The following is a 20505-nucleotide window of genomic DNA, read 5'->3' on the forward strand; positions in this document are numbered from 1 at the left end:
AAAGGAAAGTTGGTAGGGGATATTGCTGGCTCAATAGCAGTAACACAATTCTGCCCGAATTATAGTTATTAAACACCTAATGATTTGCAAAGCTTCATGCAGGGCACTCCACCATAAAGCAAAGATACACGCATTTTACTTCAAGATGCTTGTGAACCTCAATGTAAAAGGTTAATTCAGTTGTGAGACACAGTGTGGTAAAAGGTAGGACAGTTGCCTCTAATCAATTGTTGATAATTAATCCATTTATTTCAACAAAGTGTTAATTTTTGTTATAAAAGTCAAATTTACAGATAAACTGTTCCAACAATGAGTGGTTATTCTACTAGAAAGGACAAAGTCTGCTAAAATGGAGTGGCAGCCAATGTAATTACAGATACAAGTTATTTGGAGAAGGTTGCCAGCCTTTCTGGGTCACCTTCCTCAAATTTAATACAGTTGAAAAAAGCGAAGTCATTTCTGATCACTGTGTTAAGTCTCTAACTCCACTACTTGGTTTCCAAAGGTCTGCATAACGAAACCCCACTTTACCTATCAATATACAAGATGTAATTCTTTTCTCATTTGGAAATTGAATATGGTAATAGTATTTACCTCCTAAAGTTGTTCTGAGGATTAAATGAGTTGAAAGATTTAAAACACAACTGTGCCTGTATTGTTCTCTCCCCTCAGCTGAAGTACATACCCCCTCATGACTCTAAATCTTACCTACCTTTAGGCCACCCTTGGTACTTCTTACTGGATACAGTTTTCCTAGACCAACCAACCCCAGTATCCTTGACCCTCTTTAGGTGTCACTGCACAAAACAATTTAACATTTACAGTCCATAAAAGAAAGTGATAATCACTTTCTTTGTCTGCGAAGTCAGATTTGTCTATAGCCTGTTTTTCCTCCCTTACGTCTTCTGGACCTTTCAAATAATGCTTTCATCTTTACTACTCCTTGGGGTGGTATCACCTGTAGACCCAGGCCCTCCCTATGGGGTAAGGACCCTGGCAGGCCAGGGGAGATCGTGCCCTCTCAGAGCTGCTCCCTTCTGAAGCAGCACCATCCAATGGAACATTCTTCAAGGAGGAAGTGTTCTCTGTCTGTAGTGTCCAGCATGGTAGCCACTGGCTACAAGTAGTTATTGAACATTTGAAATGTGACTAGTGTGACTGAGGAATTTTTAATTTTATTTAATTTGAATTAATGTTGCTCTAAACATAAATAGCCACATATGGCTAGTGGCTAAAATATTGGCCACTAGGAATTCTCTTGTCAAGACCAACAGTGACTACCTTGTTGTCAATCCATTATTAGCTTCATTGTTTTCATCTTCCTTGATGTATCAGTAACCTTCAGCACAGTTCAACAATTGCTTCTTCATGATGTGATTCTTTCAACCTCTGGGACAACACTTTCCTGGTTTTCTGCCTGTATCCCTGGCCATCTGTTCAGTCTTCTTGGCTGGCTTCACCTCTTGTTCTCAAACTCTTTGTCTACACATTAGGAAATTTCATCCGGTCCAATATGTATTAATCACTATGAACTATTCAATTCCAAATACAGGTTCCAATACCCAATGGCATATTTGAAATTTTCACTTTGCTTCTTAATGTAACAAATCCAAGAGCAACACTCTTGAATTCTTTTCTGCAAAAAGCCATCTCCTCTTGCAGTCTTTCCCATGTCAGTAACGTCTACCTAGATGCTCAAGTCTAAACTATCTTTAATTCCTCTCTCTTACAAGATAAAGAGAATTTATGAGGATGCCTTTTTTTATTCAATCTAATTTTTCATTTTTCAAATAAAAATAATTAGTTAAAAGAGTGAATTTCTAGACATACTTTTTATGAGATTTCCTCCAAGTAATTAAGTGACTAAATTAGGAATATTGAGATATGATCATTTGATTTATCAGGCATATATTGACCTTACATATATTTGGAGTAGAGGAAACACAAGGGCAATGTCTTTAAACATGCCTCTGCTAGGATAGTATGTAGTCTTATTTATAGTTCATTATCAGATAAATAGTAGATTTCCTTTCTCTCATTTTCCAGCTATTAAATTCTATTTATTATCTTCTGCCTCATATAAATGTCAAGGGTCATGGATTTTATAAGCTTTTCTTTGGGCTGTACTTCAAAAAAAATTTCACCAAATGCCCCTTTATACCAGCAGTGAGAAATTAACCACATAAAGTTTCTATGTATTGGCTTAAATTTTCCTCCTAGAAACCGCAAAAAGTATTTCTGTAAAAATAGTTTGAAAAATACTATTTGATATCAGGATTTTCATGCAAAGGAAAATCCCCCTTAATATCCTCTTAATTGTTATTTTTAAAAGTCACTTTATATATTTGTAAGTGGAGTTGTGTTGGTATTATTTTTAGCAATGATGACTGAGGGGAAAAGGTTTTAACTTTCTAGTGAAAGCTTTAAACAGTAAAGGGACATCTACTTCAATTGATTTTATCATATACAATCCAGTGTTCTCGCCTCAAAGAAAGAATTCAAAAGAAACTAAAAATTTTATACTTTAAAAATAATGTATAAACTTTCAAGATGGAAGCATAAAACTTCTTTTGAAAGTACTTAATTAAAACTCTTGTAAATATCTCAGAAAAATCTGAATTCCAACTTTAAGCAAAACATGAAAATATGGAAAACATTTTCTTAGGCTATTCCAAAACTTCTTTGTACATAAATAAGGAAAAAAAATGGACAAAAACACGGAAACATTATTTTGAAAGTTGAAAGCAGGAAAAATTCTGCTTGGGTATTCCGGGTTTTAAAGATATGTGCATATATATAAAATCATTTTCATGAGTATGGATAAGTTGTGAAAGATCACTAGAATAAACATTGGTCAAAATTTTACATTTTTATGTTAAAAATGGGATGGGGATAGGGAATGTAAAGTTCAGGCTTAAAATGTATAGTAGTTCCTATTTGGAATGATGGAAATGTTTTGGTAATAGATAGTGGTGATGGTAGCACAACATTGTGAATGTAATTAACAGCATTGAAATATATACCTGAATATGGTTAAAATGGGAAATGCTAGGTTGTATATATGGTAACAGAATAAAAATTTAATTAAAAGTCCATGGAACTGCACTACACAGTGAACCCTAGGTTAATTCATGGACGATGGTTAAAAGTACAATTGTAAAAATGTGCCGTCATCAGTTGTAACAAATGTTCCACCCCAATGCTGGTGCTAATTTAGGGTGGTTATGGGAATCCTGTATTCTATGCATGATTGTCTGTAAACCACAACTTTTCTAGTAAAGAAAAAATGCTAGTTTTATATAAAATACATTTTCTTATGGTATTTCATTCATTATTTTGTTTATATGGGTCTTCTCTCTTTTTGATTTTGTCAGTCTAGCTAGGGGCTTGTCAATCTTGTTGATCTTCTCAAAGAACCAACTTTTGGTGATATTTATCCTCTCTATTGTTTTTTTGTTCTCTATGTCATTTATTTCTGCTTTAATCCTTGTTATTTCTTTTCTTCTTCTTGGTTTAGGATTGGTTTGCTGTTCCTTTTCTAGCTTCTTCAGTTGATCCATTAGTTCTTTGATTTTGGCTCTTTCTTCCTTTTTAATATATGCGTTTAGTGCTATAAATTTCCCCCTTAGCACTGCTTTTGCTGCATCCCATAGGTTTTGGTATGTTGTGTTCTCATTTTCATTCGTCTCTATATATTTAGCAATTTCTCTTGCTATTTCTTCTTTAACCCACTGATTGTTTAGGAGTGTGTTGTTTAACCTCCAGGTATTTGTGAATTTTCTAAGTCTCTGATGGTTATTGACTTCTAATTGTATTCCATTGTGGTCAGAGAATGTGCTTTGAATAATTTCAATCTTTTTAAATTTATTGAGGCTTGTTTTATGTCCCAGCATATGATCTATTCTGGAGAAAGTTCCATGAGCACTAGAAAAGTATGTGTATCGTGGTGATTTGGGATGTAATGTCCTGTATATGTCTGTTAAATCTAATTCATTTATCAGATTGTTTAGGTTTTCAATTTCCTTATTGGTCTTCTGTCTGGTTGATCTATCTATAGGAGAGAGTGATGTGTTGAAGTCTCCCACAATTATTGTGGAAACATCAATTGCTTCCTTTAGTTTTGCCAGTGTTTCTCTCATGTATTTTGTGGCACTTTGGTTGGGTGCATAGACATTTACGATTGTTATTTCTTCTTGCTGAATTGCCCCATTTATTAGTATGTAGTGGCCTTCTTTGTCTCTCAAAACATCCCTGCATTTGAAGTCTATTTTATCTGAGATTAATATTGCTACACCTGCTTTCTTTTGGCTGTAGCTTGCATGAATTTTTTTTTCCATCCTTTCACTTTCAGTTTCTTTGTGTCCCTGTGTCTAAGATGAGTGTCTTGTATGCAACATATTGATGGTTCATTTTTTTTGATCCATTCTGCGAATCTGTATCTTTTAATTGGGGAGTTTAATCCATTTACATTCAACGTTATAACCGTGAAGGCATTTCTTGAATCGGCCATCTTATCCTTTGGTTTATGTTTGTCGTATTTTTCCCCTCTGTCTATTAATATCCTTTATTGTACCCATACCGAATCTCTTTAGTACTGAACCTTTCTCCAAGTCTCTCTGTCCTGTCTTTGTTTCTCTGTCTGTAGGGCTCCCTTTAGTATCTCCAGTAGGGCAGGTCTCTTGTTAGCAACTTCTCTCAACATTTGTTTGTCTGTGAAAAATTTAAGCTCTCCCTCAAATTTGAAGGAGAGCTTTGCTGGATAAAGTATTCTTGGCTGGAAATTTTTCTCACTCAGAATTTTAAATATATCGTGCCACTGCCTTCTTGCCTCCATGGTGGCTGCTGAGTAGTCACTACTTAGTCTTATGCTGTTTCCTTTGTATGTGGTGAATTGCTTTTCTCTTGGTGCTTTCAGAACTTGCTCCTTCTCTTCCGTGTTTGACAGTGTGATCAGAATATGTCTCGGAGTGGGTTTATTTGGATTTATTCTATTTGGAGTTCGCTGAGCATTTATGATTTGTGTATTTATGTTGTTTAGAAGATTTGGGAAGTTTTCCCCAACAATTTCTTTGAATACTCTTCCTAGACCTTTACCCTTTTCTTCCCCTTCTGGAACACCAATGAGTCTTATATTCGGAAGTTTTATTTTATCTATCATATCCCTGAGGTCCATTTCGATTTTTTCAATTTTTTTCCCCATTCTTTCTTTTATGCTTTCATTTTCCATTCTGTCATCTTCCAGGTCACTGATTCGTTGTTCAACTTCCTCTAGTCTTGTACTATGAATGTCCAGAATCTTTTTAATTTGGTCAACAGTTTCTTTAATTTCCATAAGATCATCCATTTTTTTATTTAGTCTTGCAATGTCTTCTTTATGCTCTTCTAGGGTCTTCTTGATATCCTTTATATCCCGTACTATGGTCTCATTGTTCATCTTTAGTTCTTGGAGTAGCTGCTCTAGGTGCTGTGTCTCTGCTGATCTTTTGATTTGGGTGCTTGGGCTTGGGTTATCCATATCGTCTGGTTTTTTCATATGCTTTATAATTTTCTGTTGTTTTTGGCCTCTTGGCATTTGCTGAACTTGATAGGGTTCTTTTAGGATTTGTAGACCAATTGAAGTCCTTATCTCTAATTTATCAGATCTACAGCTTCGTGGAGTACACTTTCTCTAACTAACCAGCAGGTGGCGTCCACGAGCCACCTGTTCTCCACAAGCCAGTTCTCCCCTGCTTAGCCTTTTTGGTGAGTGGGGGAGTGTATCTTGTGGGGTCCAATTGGTGTACCAAGCTTGCGTGTGTAGTTGGTGTTGCCTGCCCTGTATATGGGGCGTGTTTCTGGGCAGTCAGGGAGGGGGGGTGGCCCTAACAATCAAATCTCCCTGGTGATCCTAGAGTTTTAAAGCTGCTGCAATAGTCTAATCCTTCAGTTCAGTCCTGCCACAGTTTGTCTCTGCCACTGACCCACAAGTCCTTGGTATTGGCGTATGGCTCCTGAGACTTGCAAGTGGGTCCCTCTTCCAGGCTGTGCACCCCAGGTCCTCTGTTGAGGGATGACTGTGCTATGTCACAGGTGAGTGCCATCCCCCCAGGGCTGTTCTGGGCTGCTGGTCTGTGTAGGGAGGCTCCCAGTCTGCTGAAATGATGGCTGAATGGGGCTTTGTTAATTCACACTGCTCCACCTTCCCAACTCTGGGACAATCAGCTGAGGTTGCAGGGAAGGCTAATGTCCACGCCCAGTTTTGTGGTGTGTGCCTGTTATTTGAAGCACTTCCATCACACTGGGTTGTCTGGGGCAGCTCTGGGCTATGGGGCTGGCGATGGGCAGGAGTGTTTCCTGTCCCCCAGGATGATGGCTGTGAGCGGACACCCCCCTTTTCTTGGGAAGTTGTGGTGTTTAGTGAATTTTCTCAGCCACTGGATTATTGCCTTTTGTCTCAGAGCTCTCTTAGTTCTGCTCTTGACTTGACCTGCCCAAATTGCAAGTCTTTGAAGCTTTCTGTATTGGGCTTCTTAGAGTACTTGTTTTAGAAAAAGAAAAAAGGATTAAAAAAAAAAAAGGGCCCTCCTCAGAGATCTAATGGGTTATTGAAATGCTAAGAGACAAAGCAACCAGGGCCATTAAGGAAAGGTCCACAGGGAAGAGAGATCAGCTTTTCTTTGGGATTTGCATATGCGCCTCAGGGCCTGAGCTCTGCCCTTCCCCTTTCTATGTTCACCAGAACTCCAAAAATCCTCCACTTTTATTTTGGAGTTTTTCGTGTTGTTTTTTTTCTATGCCTGTCTCCTCTCTGCTGGGCTGGCTGCTCTCAGATTCTCTGGTGTCTGGTCTCAGTCTATCTATGGTTGGAGTATGGATCAGTAGAATGAGTTTCCGATAAGGGCTCCACTGCAGTTCTCCCTTCTCCTTCCCGGAGCTGACAGCCCCTCCTCCCACGGGACTGAGCCTGGCAGGGAGGGGTGTGGGTCCCCTGGCCACAGAAACTTACAGATTTCGCTGATCTCAGCAGTTCCACGTTTTCATGAGTGTTGTATGAAGTATGCCCAAAGTCCAATTGCTCTGTGGTGTCCAGTCCACGCAGTTCCTGGCTTTCTACTTACTTTCCTGGAGGAGTAACTAAAACATACAGCTCACCAGTCCGCCATCTTGCCCCGCCTCCCCTCTTATGGTATTTCCGAAGATGCATATTGCTTTTCCACTCTGCTGCTATGTAAGGATAAAAATCCAACTTGCCTAGAATGACCTAGAATAAGAACAATCTCCTTTCTTTGGAGCAACTGAATGTATTAAAGATGGGACAAATAAAGGTTACTTCTTTAATATTTTTTTACATTAATACATGCGGTAACTTAATTACTTCTACCTTAAAAATGACATTTAAAAATGGAATGAAAATCCAGAAATACCGTTTTTAAGAACTGTGTGGAATAATATGTTCTGGACAGGTAGTTAAAGCTGTTTGGGGATGAAAAAATTTCTGAGATAATTATGCATTTTCTTACCTTCTTAACCAAAATGGAGAATCTATAATCTCTTCCTGATAAATAGTGCCAGCATTATATATATCATTGCGTACATCTGAAGATGTAGTTGTTGTTGCACATATAGATGATGGGAAAGATGGAAATTAGTCAACTCTACAAATTTTTAATAACTTTTTTTTTTTCAATGAAGTTTCTGTTAACAGTTTATAAGTTTGGATCATTTATTTCTTTCTTATGAGCAAGGTGGAGTACTTACGTATGAACTCCTGGGCAATGTAATATGTTTATCTTCTAACAAAAAGAACAGTGAATCAAAGGCCAAAGCAATGATTTCCCAAGTGTTCACTCACTCTTCTAGAGTACTACATCCCCACTAATGCTATATATGTCTAACTTGTCAATAAATTAATTCATAATACTTGATTTATGTGTTACTACAAGCAACTGCTTTATAGCAAGTATTTATCTATGGCCTAGTTTGATCATAGAGGGTGGTTTCTTTTAAAGGTATTACTTATGAATTCCAAGACTTTGGGCTTAGGATATTTTAGGAAGGTCTTATTTTAAAACTACAAATTCTTCTTATCAAACATATCTTCTGAACTATTTCATAATCCCAAGAGTACACTGAAATAACTCATGGAAACAAAGGGACAACAATGAAAGGCAAAGAGAGTAAAACTATCAAGAAATAGTGATCTTGTTTCTTCAAGAAGAACTCTAAAAATTTTACAGTCATGGAATAGTGTTTCTGTTCTCAAGTAATAAAGTTGATTTTGAAAAGAACCTTTAGTGTCAATTTAAAGGATACCAGAAACAAATGTCCATATTTATATTCAGGTATATTTGAAAGCTGTGGGATATAGAAATTTTATAGCCAGTAAGGTTTTTAATATCTACTCTCTGAGAGAGTATGTTTAAAATAGGAGCATTATGAAACTACGGGAAAAAACTCATTTTGTTTAAAGCTTTCATCTGCTAGGGAAGAAGCCTTTGTCAAAAATCCAATTCCCATCAGTGAGGAATCCAGCAAACGAGACTATATGCATACACTAGAGTACTATGCGACTATTAAAAAGCATGGCTTAGAGTAGTGGATTGCTAGAGAATGATGTCTAAGTTATTCTCTTTATTAAAAGAAAAGAAGTTGTAAAACAGTGTGCATAGGAGGATGCAATTTGCATAATCTTTCTGTATGCACAGACCATTGCAGCAGTTATAATGCATCATTTACTTATGGCGGATACGTGTGTGGGGAAGTAGGGGAATTAGTAACAAAGAAATCAGGTATTATGAACAAATATTATTGACAGGTTAGATGTACATAGCATTAGTGAGGACTCCCTAGCATTAGTGGGGATGCAGTCCTCTAGAAGATTGAGTGACCACTTGGGCAATTATTGCTTTGACCTTTGATTCACTATTCTTTTTGTTAGAAGATAATCATATTACATTGCCTAGCAGTTTATACATGAGCACTCCACCTTGCTCATAAGAAAGAGATAAATGATCCAAACATGTAAACTGTTAACAGAAACTACTTTTTATCCACAACCATGTTTGAAGTTTTCTTACCATGAGGATGTATTGCTTTTATTATAATAAAAATAATTCCGCAGTGGAGAAGAATTAAAATCAACCACTTTGACTGTCAATATAAATTTGTTCAGATAATATATTGCTCAGAAGAGAGATCTTTGAAAGTCAAAAAAACCAGTTCTTGTTGTTGGCTATTTTACTGACTGCTTAACAGACCCCAAAGCTCACTTTCTAACATTTTATATTTTTAAAAATCACTCTTCCAAAAATCTATGACGCACATGCCTACATTCCTCTTCCACTTAACACTGGATCACAGAGAGAGGCACCTTTGAATCTATTTTGTAATAACAATTAAACAGACACAATCCATGTGATTAAATTATTATGTTTATGGTGCAGATCTTCTCATAGGTTTAGTTAGCTGAGTATTGCAAGTAATTTGGTCATTTTTTTCTCAGCCTCTTTGTTTTAGAATGCATTCAATAAACAATATCGATTGTTTACTATGAACCAGATATTGTTCCATATAGTCCCCCAAAATAAAAGTAAATAGACATGAGAGTGTTCTTATATAAATCAGCGTCCCATCAAGAAACAGTTACCATTCTAGGAATTTCAAGTACATGAATTTTAAGAGGTAACACTGGAGTTGAGAAGCCAAAAGGAGGAATAGTGAAATTACCCAAATTAGCAACAGCAGAAAGCCAAAAAAGCCACTTATCCTTAGGGCTGGAAGGACAAAGGGAAGAGGTGATGTTATCAGAATCCAGGGCTGGCTACATCCAAAAGGAGCAAGAACCAAAGTGGGGGATGCCAGGAAGGAGCTGGTGACAGAGGAGACACAGCCACTGCCCCAAAGTGTTGCCTAAGTAAGAATGAGAGAGGAAAAAGTACCCTGGTTTTCTGCTTTCTTTAACCTTTGTGATTTGTACCAAAGGCTCCCATTGGCTGAACTGATTGAGAAGCCAGTGGGCAAGGGGACTTGGAAATAGTTTCCAGGGGAGGGGCAGGGAATGCATGATGCAAACAGACAATGAGTACTTTACTAATGATTAGCAAGCACTTCAAACTTCTCAAAATCCTTGAACTGTCTGCTGTTTTAAGATATCTACAAGCCTTACTCACACATGTGCACACACAAGTGCATATATGCACATATATATGTACAGGCACAGAATGAAATGATGCTGTAAGGAATATACAGAGTATAGTCTTTTGAGCCTTTGGGGATCTAAGAGATTCCCGACCCTCTAATATCATCACTTTTTAAATTCTTTTTAAATTTATTTTCAAATACCATAGTTTTTCTCTTGTGCGTTTGTTTTAGGTGATAGAACTTTCCAAATGAAATTGTATTTAAGACTTGAAACATTACAAAAGAGAAATAGGTGGTTTGGTCAATGCTTGCTGTCCTAGTAACCTTCATGGTGGATGGTTAGCAGTGCTGACAGTGACGAGAAAGGTTACCGAGAGAATTACCAGCCATGTCAAAATAATGAGTGGCTGGCAATATGTGAGGCTTGGGAGGTGTGCCAGGGATCCACCAGGGAGGAATAAATGACAGGGAACCATAAAAAGCTGGACTACTTGGAATGGCGGGAATAGACAACAAAGTAGTTTGATATCCCCTGGCACATTGTGATCACGTTTTTGCAAGCAAGTTTTATTAAAACTTTTTATTATTGAAAAACTTTTTTATTAGCAAGTTTTGCAACCTGAGAGCACAAGTTTGATCATAATGAATAGGTAAGTAAGATATTAAATAGGGTTCTCTAGATAGGAGAAATATTTTGAGGAATCATATCCCAAATATACTTCACATACAAAAGAAGTTAATAGCACAATTATTTGTTATAAGTTAAAACATGCTGGGTGCTTTATGTGCATTATAATTCAGATAGGAGGGTATTTTGAAAAAAGAGTTCTCACACCGAGAACTATATTTTTTCAAAAACAATGCAGACATGAGGGGGAGGAATTAGTACTTTTGGAATGTCCACTGCGTGCCAGCTGATACGCTGAGGGGGATAGGTGAATCCTGCCACAGCAAAGCATCAGATAGTTTCGCGGGTCTTGACCAGATATTGTAGAAAGTGGCAGAAAAAAATGTGACACATTTCAGCTTAAACTATGAGGGAGTGGTTAATATAAAATAATTATAGCAGCATAAATATATATATGAGTTTTCATCTCCAGTTATCTCTGATATTTAAAATGCTGTTGGATAGCTCCTTATTTTTGGCCCTCGAACACTACAGACTCAACTCCTTTGAAACAAAATCTGTCATTTTCCTTATCTAAATCAGGTTTTTCTTCTGTTTTCTGAACCTAGTATAAACCAATATCGAATTACCAGTGTCCCAGGACAGAAATTTGTGCCTCTTTTTTTTTTTTTTTCCTAATTTAGAATATTGTACTGTGTAACAACCTGAAACATTCAAAACAAATTAAATAGCTTAACTTATTTGACAGGCATATAAGCATTTCAAAATCATAATGAAATCCAATTATGTAATGCATAATGTAGAAAAGAATGGAGTCTACCATTATGCGGGCATTGTCTAAATAAAAGCTCCCTGTAGAACATCTATATATATAAACATGGGTAGGGTAAGTGCAGACTAGTTCTGTAGAAACTTTTTGAAATCAAGGGTCTGAAGCACAATCAACTTTTCAGGTTATCCTAATTATCCTAAAAAATTTTCATGTCAGTTATTTTCATCAGATACTCTACTCATGTCAACACTTCATGTGATTTGCTAAGGAAAGAAAAAAAAGTCCTCCAAAACCAAAAACACCATTTCAGATCCAGTACACTTAAATAAATCACTCTCGTTGGAAGTACTGTCAGCATAGTCTTTGTAACTAGCCCAAAGCTTATGTTTAAGAAGTTTTTATAAATTGTTTGTGATGTTCATATGTTTAATTCTTATGCCAAACTGTTTTCTGATGAAGACAGCATTGTGCTTTATGCAAGAATGGAAACCTCAAAATAATAACCATAAAGCTTCTAAGACTTATGGAAGAATAAACTAGGGTGGTCCACTTATATAAGATGAACTCCACAGTGTTGGAATTGTAAATGTTTAGAGCAGCCCAGACTAGAAGACAAGCCCAAACCACCATTAGAAGAGTGAAATACGATATGGTCCAAGATGTATCCTTAAAGTTTTGTCTCAACCCTCAGCCTGAATTGTGAGGATTTATCTTCAGTTCAGTCTAGCCAGCAGAAATTGAGTGTGCAGTTTTCTGTTGTATTTATTGTACAGACTATGTACATTCTAGAAGATTCCGTTAGTGTTACACTGTTGTACTTTTTGTCCCAGCAATTTGAGGGCCTGCAAATTCTACAGAGTCATCAATAAGAACAGGCCATGTTCCTTCTTCATCATAACTAGACATGTCATCAGCAATCATTATACTGAAGTCTAAAAGAAGATTCCAAATATCTTTTGGTATTTTTCATTTATGATGTTCCAGCAAAAATTTATTCCCGTAAGTTAAGAATTTAAATTTTCCATTAAGCATTAAATTCCAGTAGGCAGTGGCCATTTCTAGATGTAAGCCTTTTTGTCCTGAATTCTTTGCAAAATGAAAAGTAAACTGATAAAAATCCTTAAATAAATCATCCTGGTTCTTTCAATTCTTGTTCATCTTGGGTCTCTAGGCCTTTAGTTTTTCTGTGATGTCACATCCTAATTCTGTCATGCCATCCATGAACTCCTGTTTGGAGAACTCACACTGTGTTGCTGGTCTGAACATCCATGCAATGAGCAACACACTAATGCTAGCTGGATCGAGTGCCAGGTCATCTGAGAACTGCTGTATACCATCTATTCCAATTTTGTTTTCATGTTGAGGATCTTTGTATCTGTTGTATAGTTGTTCTAATTTCTTTCTGTCCAAAGATCCTTTTACACTCTCTCGTATGTAAAGTTCAGGATTTTGGGAAAAAAAATTGTCTGTTGCAACATCTAACTTCCAGTCATTTTGAGACAGACAACTTAATGGTGTGAAGATCATAAACTGACGAACTTCATCCTTCTGCGATGATTTCAACTTGTTCCTGCTCCGAGCGCAACTTCCTGGGAGATGTAAGAAGTGCTGGAGCCTGGTGCTGGGGAAAGAGAGAGGAGCTCCGGGAAAGTCTTTTGTTCCCGGGCTGGGCAGTGGGAGGCCCCCCACCTGTGCCTCATTCTTAACTCCCTTTCTTCAATCTCTGCATACCATCTGCTTAAAATGCTTACTCTCTCATATCCTAAATTGTTCTTAAATTTGTCTATTTCTCTTCACACCCACTACACTACCTTATTCTAAGCCACCTTCATATCCCACTTGGCTTATTGAGGTAGTTTCTTAAGTGATCTCTACCAACCTCTTGCTCTCTTCTATCTGTTGTCTCCCAGAATACAAATCACTTTATGTTATGCCCCAACTTAAAATGTTTCTGTAGTCCTTCGACTCTCTTAGGACAATTTTCATACTCCTATCATAATCTGGATTCTGTTAATTTCTCCAAAATCATTTAAAACCAATATTGTCAGCCCCTGCTTGTCCTAAAAGCTGCTGATATTCAGGACATTCAGTTCTTTAAGAGTTCCATGTTCTTTCTTCACTGTTGTCTATTGCCTGGAACACTCTTCTTGAGCAGACCAGCTCCTGGCCCAAACCCTGTACACGATTTCTCATTCCTGACCACTGGCAATGACAAAGGTTTTACCTGGCAGGCCTCACAGGGGAAAGCTCTGCTCCTCACGCAGATTTGGTGCAAATCCAGTGCATTGCAGTCTCAGTAGGGAGTTGCAGTCCAGGAATCAGTTGGCCTGGCTGGTCACGCTCTTGTGCATCTCTGGCTTCCTGTCCCAAGGCCTTCCCAGGCACCTCTGCTGAGTCCTCCTTACTGGAAGAAGAGTGGGAAACCTTGAAGACACATTTCTGCACTATCACTGAGTACTTTCCACTCTTTACATCCCCTCCTCCAGCTCTGACGGCCTTTTATTTGGAGCTCCCTTGACAATGAGATGTCCCCCATGCCTGAGCTGATCCATTTGACCCTCTCCCAATGGTGGTTCCATGGGGGAAAAGGAAACGGGCTGGTGGTAGTTTTCTTTGGGTCAGCACCTTGCTTATACCATCACAGTAAGTGATTAAAGGCTTGACTATTACTTTTTATTTTTGCCGATTGTCTTAATTGGCTACCAGTGCATCAGCTCAGCCCCTCAGCTAGTTCTTTCTACATCTTCTTTGTTCCTTTCACCTGTCTAGCTACTGCTTCTTTAGATATCTCCTTAGATTTCAGTTCCTCCAGGAGAGATTACTTGACCTTCAAAATCTGGGTCAAGTGACCTTCCTTGATCCTTAAATGACATCCATTAGAGCATTTCTCTTTCTCTTACTGTGCCTGGCACACAAAATACTCTTTTAAATGTTCAGTAAATAAACTGTCCAAAAAAGAGATCATCAGGGAATTAACTTTCAGATACAGAGGACAGCAATATATAATCTCGTCAAGTTAGAATAATGACTCTGAAACCACCGTCGTTTCTGATTTGTAAGAAAAACTAATGATATGTACTAGGAAATTTCTTTTTGCAAAACTGCAATTGAAGTCTCATTCTTGAAAAAAAAAAAGTAAGGAAAACTCAATTTTGCTGCAAAAATTAGTAAAATTTATAGAAGTTTTTCTGTTAGCAAGGACATGGTAGTGGCTTAAAAAATACGCTGTTCGTGTCTGTAAATGCAGGGATATAAAACACATACAGCCTAATCAGTGTGAGATTTTTGTTGGCCTATCTTCTTTAAATTTTATGCCAAGAACCAGGGAAGGTCTTGGAAGCTCTGAGTTCTAGTTGTAAAAAAGAGAAAGATAAATTCTGAATCATAAATTATAATCCCCGGACAAACAATCCAATGACAACTTGATTAATTCAAAGGCAGTCTTGATTGAAATGTCTTTTTCCCTAAAAGAAATAGTAGGTTTTTCTAAACAGCATAATTGCATACACTCTAAAATCATTTAACATAGACTGATTGCTGTTTTTCTTAAATTCAGTTTTAGTGCGATGTATTCACATACCGTACAATCATCCACAATATATAATCAGTTGTTCACAGCACCATCATATAGTTGTGCATTCATCACCACAGTCAATTTTTGAACATTTTCCTTACTCCTAAATAAATAAATAAACAAATAATAAATAAAAGTATAAGTAAAAAAGAACACCTAAAGCATTCCATCCTCCCATCCCACCCTATTTTTAATTTAATTGTCCCTATTTTTCTACTCATCTGTCCATGCATTGGATAAAGGGAGTGTGAGCCACAAGGTTTTCACAATCACATGGTCATTCTGTGTAAGCTACATGGTTATACCATAGACTGATCATTCTCAGTTGTGTTTTTGTGTTGCTGTTTATATTGTCTGTTCAAAAACTTAACTTGTGTTCAGCAAACATCCCATAATTAGCTATGGTTTCACCTACAAGTTAAGCACAGTGATTGTAGATTCTTAATACTGCTTTGAAATTTATTTCAATGCTGTGCGAAGCAAATCAGTCAGAAAGCTTCAGCCAAGGAGTCCACCCACGTGCAACAACCTTTCTCTACCTAATGATAATTACAGACTGTAGAACAGGCAGCCTCTAATAAACAGCATCAACTTTAGAAGGCAGATATCTCTAGGGCCTTTCTGTTGCCATAGAAATATCTTCAGGCCACCTTATCCTCAGCACTACACATTACCTTCACGTTAACCTGCTATTATAACGTGTCTCTGTGTGTGCATGCTGGGCAGGGTTGGGAGTATATATTAGGCCAAATTATAGAATAACTTGTCCTGTCCTGATGGTTATAAGTGATATGTGCTCCTTAGTTCTAAAACACTCCCCAAAATGGAAAACACAAATCTTCTCTGTGACAGCAGCCCCTGAATAATAGGTTCTTGCTCCCTTGGCTCCATTGAAAACTTTCTCTATGCAGCAAAGCAATAAAAATTATCAAAGAGTTCTCCACATCCCTTTTCTTCCTTCTGAATTCAGGGTTAACAGGCTTCCTAAGTAAAGGCTTCATCTACAGTTGTAAAACAGGAAAATAAATTTAATCATGTCAACCCAAAATGAAAAGCATTTTAAGATTCGTTCGTTAAGATTTGGCAAGGGGAGGAGAAAGCCCCAAATCCTGTTTTATTATTATTTTAAAAGTTGTTTTTAAAAGAATCAAATGAATTTCCCTCAAGGCATAACACTGGCTAAAAAATATAAATTCATTTTCATGGCTGTGAATACTTTTAGTGGGAATTCATAGTTATACAGTTTAAGCCTCTAGGTGCAAATTAGAACTTGGTCATCTGTAGTGCTTACACTGTAATGTGCTTATTCCTAAGCCCATTTAAATATGTAATCATAACTAGATATAAGGGACATCTAAAAAGTAGAATAACACAAATGCAATTACTTGCACTTTTATTATCCGTAACGCTTATATATCAGGGAGGGGGACAAAGAGGGAAGGATTGCAGAGGAGTATTAGAAGGGTAGGAGATTCAGAAACAGTAGAGAGAGCATAAAAATTGGTGATACTCAACTACTTTGAGGCAGGCATTGTGTTTCTTTGTCACTTTGCATGGCTAATTTATTTTATTCTAGATTACCAGGCATTATAATAAGTCCTTTTTATGTATGTTCTCTGAATTATTTCTTAAAACAAAAATAAAACAAACAAGAAAACATGGGAGGAGGTTGTATTAGAATATCAATTCCATTTTTACAAAGGTTTAGTGACTTACCCAGGTTCACAGACATGTTCACAGGCAAGTGAAGCAATTTTAACTCATTAATCTGTGCCCTTTCTGGGACTTTACTATCATTATTATGTTAGGTGCAAAAGAAAGGCTGTGTAGCTTTATTTAGCTTAATGGCCATACTTACACAAAACATTCTAAAATGTTATTTTAAACAATGAAGAAATTTTCTCAATATATAATACATTGTCAAGAATATTAGACTTTTTCTTTTCTTTTGATGTGATTCTCAATGATAATTTCTCATTGTGTAAGCACTAAAATTCATCAAGAGAGCCAGGTTACTTTCAGTGACATGATGATAATGAGGGTTGGTGAAAGTCTAACACAAGGAGAAACTACAAATAAGTACTATCCATCAATGTGACCCTGAATTTTTTTGTTGATGGTGGTGGTGGTAGTTTTTTTTAGCTGTTTCTTTAGCAGAATCCCTAAGGCATCCATCTGCACAGTCTTCATTAATTTATTCTAATAGAATACAGCTGCTTTATTCAGAGCAGTTCTCCTTCATGTGTCACTGACAAATTATCTTTGTAATTTTTTTTGACAAAAATGTTGACCCACAAGTGAAGATGTTACACTTTTTCATCTGTGCTAACAATTTTTATGTAACACCATCTAAAAGAACGCATCTCATTTGACTGATGTCTAATTGATACATTAATTTTTAAAGCAATATCATATTTTTTTAGGAGATGGAATCTGTGTGTGGCATTTGTGTCTGCCAGAACATGCTGAGAGAGCGATGAAGTGATCTTAACATCTAGAGCCGGGCAATAAAAACTAAAATTGACCACGGAGTCTAAAGTCCTTATTAATTATAGCATTCTACAAATACGCAATAAGTCTGTAAGTAGACCAGTACTGGGAAAATAAGAGAATGATAAATTTGACATAACATTTCAAAATAGACTAAAGGTATAAAACTCTGGCCATCCTTCTGAGATATTAATGTTAATATGAAATATAATAGGTTTCGTATCTAAAGTCCAATTCAAACATAGTACTGTATAATTATTTGTAAAGGTTTAACTAGCCACATAAAAACTCATACAATTCTCAAATAGATAGATCAGCTGAATTTTAACAGTTATGTGTGTGGGAAAGTTAGTGCCCCAGAAGTTTCAAAACCTCTGCTACCCTTGGGCTCAGGCTATAACAAAGTTAAGCTAAAGATGTTCCTCTAGTGAATGTAAGCAAGTGTTCCAAGTCAAAGATGACTACAATCAGGTATTTTTTTAATGACTACTGCTACATGAGTAGTCAGTCTTCAAGCAAAACATTGGAAGGCACCTACAGCCAAATTTAGGGCTTGAAATGCAGATCCAATAGACCTGAAATGAGCAGTCAAAATTATCCCAACCACTTTAGAAAAAAAAATCAAGACAAAACCAAAATCATATTTGTCAGTCCTGTTTAAAAATTGTGCATTTAATTATAGCCATTAAGGACCATTAATAAAACCCAGCACCCTACAGATTCTCCTAGCAGAAATGCAACAAATTTGTTTTCTGGGAGGTGCAGGTTGATTTACGTAAGAATCATTTCCCCCAGATCTCTGAAGTTCTCTGTTCTGGGATCTTTCCATATATAGAAAATTCATTGGAGAAAACAGAATAATGCACTATTTTTTATTCAATTTTATTGAGATAGATTCACATACCATACAATCATCCAAAGTGTACAATCAGTTGTTCACACATTACTATCATTCATCACCCCAATCTATTTTTTGAACATTTTCCTTGTACCAAAAAAAGTGAAAATAAGAATAAAAAAAATAAGAGTAAAAAAAGAATACCCAAATTGTCACCCCCGCCCTATTTTTCCGTTAGTTTTTTTGTCCCCATTTTCTACTCATCCATTCATACACTGGATAAAGGGGAGTGTGATCCACAAGGCTTTCACAATCACATTGTCAACCCTTGTAACTTCACTGTTATACAATCGTCTTCAAGAGTCTAGGCTACTAGGTTGCAGTTTGATAGTTCAGGTATTTACTTCTAGCTATTCCAGTATGTTAAAACCTAAAAAAGGTTATCTATATAGTGTGTAAGAATGCCCACCAGAGTGACCTCTTTACTCTATTTGGAATCTCTCAGCCACTGAAACTATTTCATTTGAATAATTCACTATTTACTTAAGGTTATCAACTCCACCAAGAGATGGAATGATAGTATCTCACTTGCATTTTTAAAATCTGTTTATTTAACTTTGATTCACTATGTGTGAAATTTGAGTCCAAAGAGTCCAAGGGACATAGTATCAGAAATCCTAGCTATCTCTAGGGAAAAAATTGTCAATTCATTTCTGTGATGATCTTAAAAATTAACATAATCACATTCTAGATCATTTTATTACAGGACTGTTATGTGATTTCAATGTCTCAGTTTGTAACTGTGTTGACCATTGTACAGGCAGCATGTTATGATACAACTTTAGCACCCAGGACTAATTGGAGAGGAAGGGAGTGGACTTAACAGTGAGGCAGGTGGGCCAAGCAAGCACAGGCTACATTTCAATTCTGGGAGCCATGATATCAGTTTCCCAGTTTTTTAAATAGAGGAAAGTATTGGAAATACACAGAACTCAGTAAACCAGCTTGCCAGATTCAAAAAACCTGTGCCCTTAGCAATCAGGAGTCTTCAAATTGACAGCAGTTTACAATCAGCGAAAAAACATCCATTACAGACATGATGTTGGTCATTTGAATCTTATAGATTTTTGAAACTTGACTATATTTAATTTGAATACTTCTTTAACCTGTAGTGCGCATTGTTTTTTTTGTTATTCAGAGTAACCTCTGACTTTCAAATTGTTATTGTTTCATTTGTTCGAAGTTTTCCCTTTTGGTCTGTTCTGCCTAGCTGAAACCTGAGGCAGTAATAAACTTTTCATTCTTGTGTTGCTTTGCTGAAATGCTGAATTTTTCCATTGCTAAATTAATAATCTAGATAGGTAACAATGTGATAGCTTTAAAAATCCATAATTCAGAGTAAACCCAACATGTTTGTGCCCAAGTTCAAGAATTTCTACAAGCATTAGTTTCTGTTCTCTTACCGTAGAGTTAATTTATGTTAACAAGAAGATTCCATTTCTAGAAATTTAATTCCCAATTAAATGTAATAACTGAACTTGTATTGTTCTCTTTTCATGGTATAATTGCAATACATTCATAAAAGTAAAATAACATACTGAAATAGTGCACTAAAACTGATCCTAACATTTTTAACTCTGGATATATAATAAAGCAATTAAAACTCTGTGATTTTGTAATATGTTTTTCTTCACATAAAGCATAAGAAAAGCTTTAAATGTTCCTAATGATGGGCTTTCTAACTGAAATTTTCATTTCAATATGCCACCATTCTCCTAGACTTAATTAACCTATCCAAAACCAAACATCTCTTTTCCCCACAAATTACTTCATCTCACTTTCTCTACTTTTCTCAATGCCTTTTGTTCTAGCTATAAAATTCAGAATGAAAGTCACAGTTTGGATTGTTTTTTTCCTTTATCATCATATCAGATCATTTGTTTTATCACATTGGATTTTGATTCAAAATTTATGTTAGCTGCCTCTTCATCATTACTACTATATCTTTACTTCAAGTTGTCATCTTACACCATAATTAGGGTACCCAAACTCTTAGCTGATGTCATCAACTCCAGGTTTTTAGT

The 20505-nt window shown here is 36.4% G+C and overlaps 1 protein-coding gene and 1 pseudogene across 5 annotated transcripts in view; one reads left to right on the forward strand and one right to left on the reverse strand.

Annotated features, from left to right (window-relative positions):
• KLF12 (Kruppel like factor 12) overlaps positions 1-20505 on the forward strand; it is a 512320-nt gene that overhangs the window by 258716 nt on the left and 233099 nt on the right. The window lies entirely within an intron of this gene.
• On the reverse strand, positions 12324-14098 carry LOC119507433 (annotated as a pseudogene).

The sequence above is a fragment of the Choloepus didactylus genome, chromosome 12 (genome assembly GCF_015220235.1).
Source record: "Choloepus didactylus isolate mChoDid1 chromosome 12, mChoDid1.pri, whole genome shotgun sequence".
NCBI classification, from domain to species: Eukaryota; Metazoa; Chordata; class Mammalia; order Pilosa; family Megalonychidae; genus Choloepus; species Choloepus didactylus.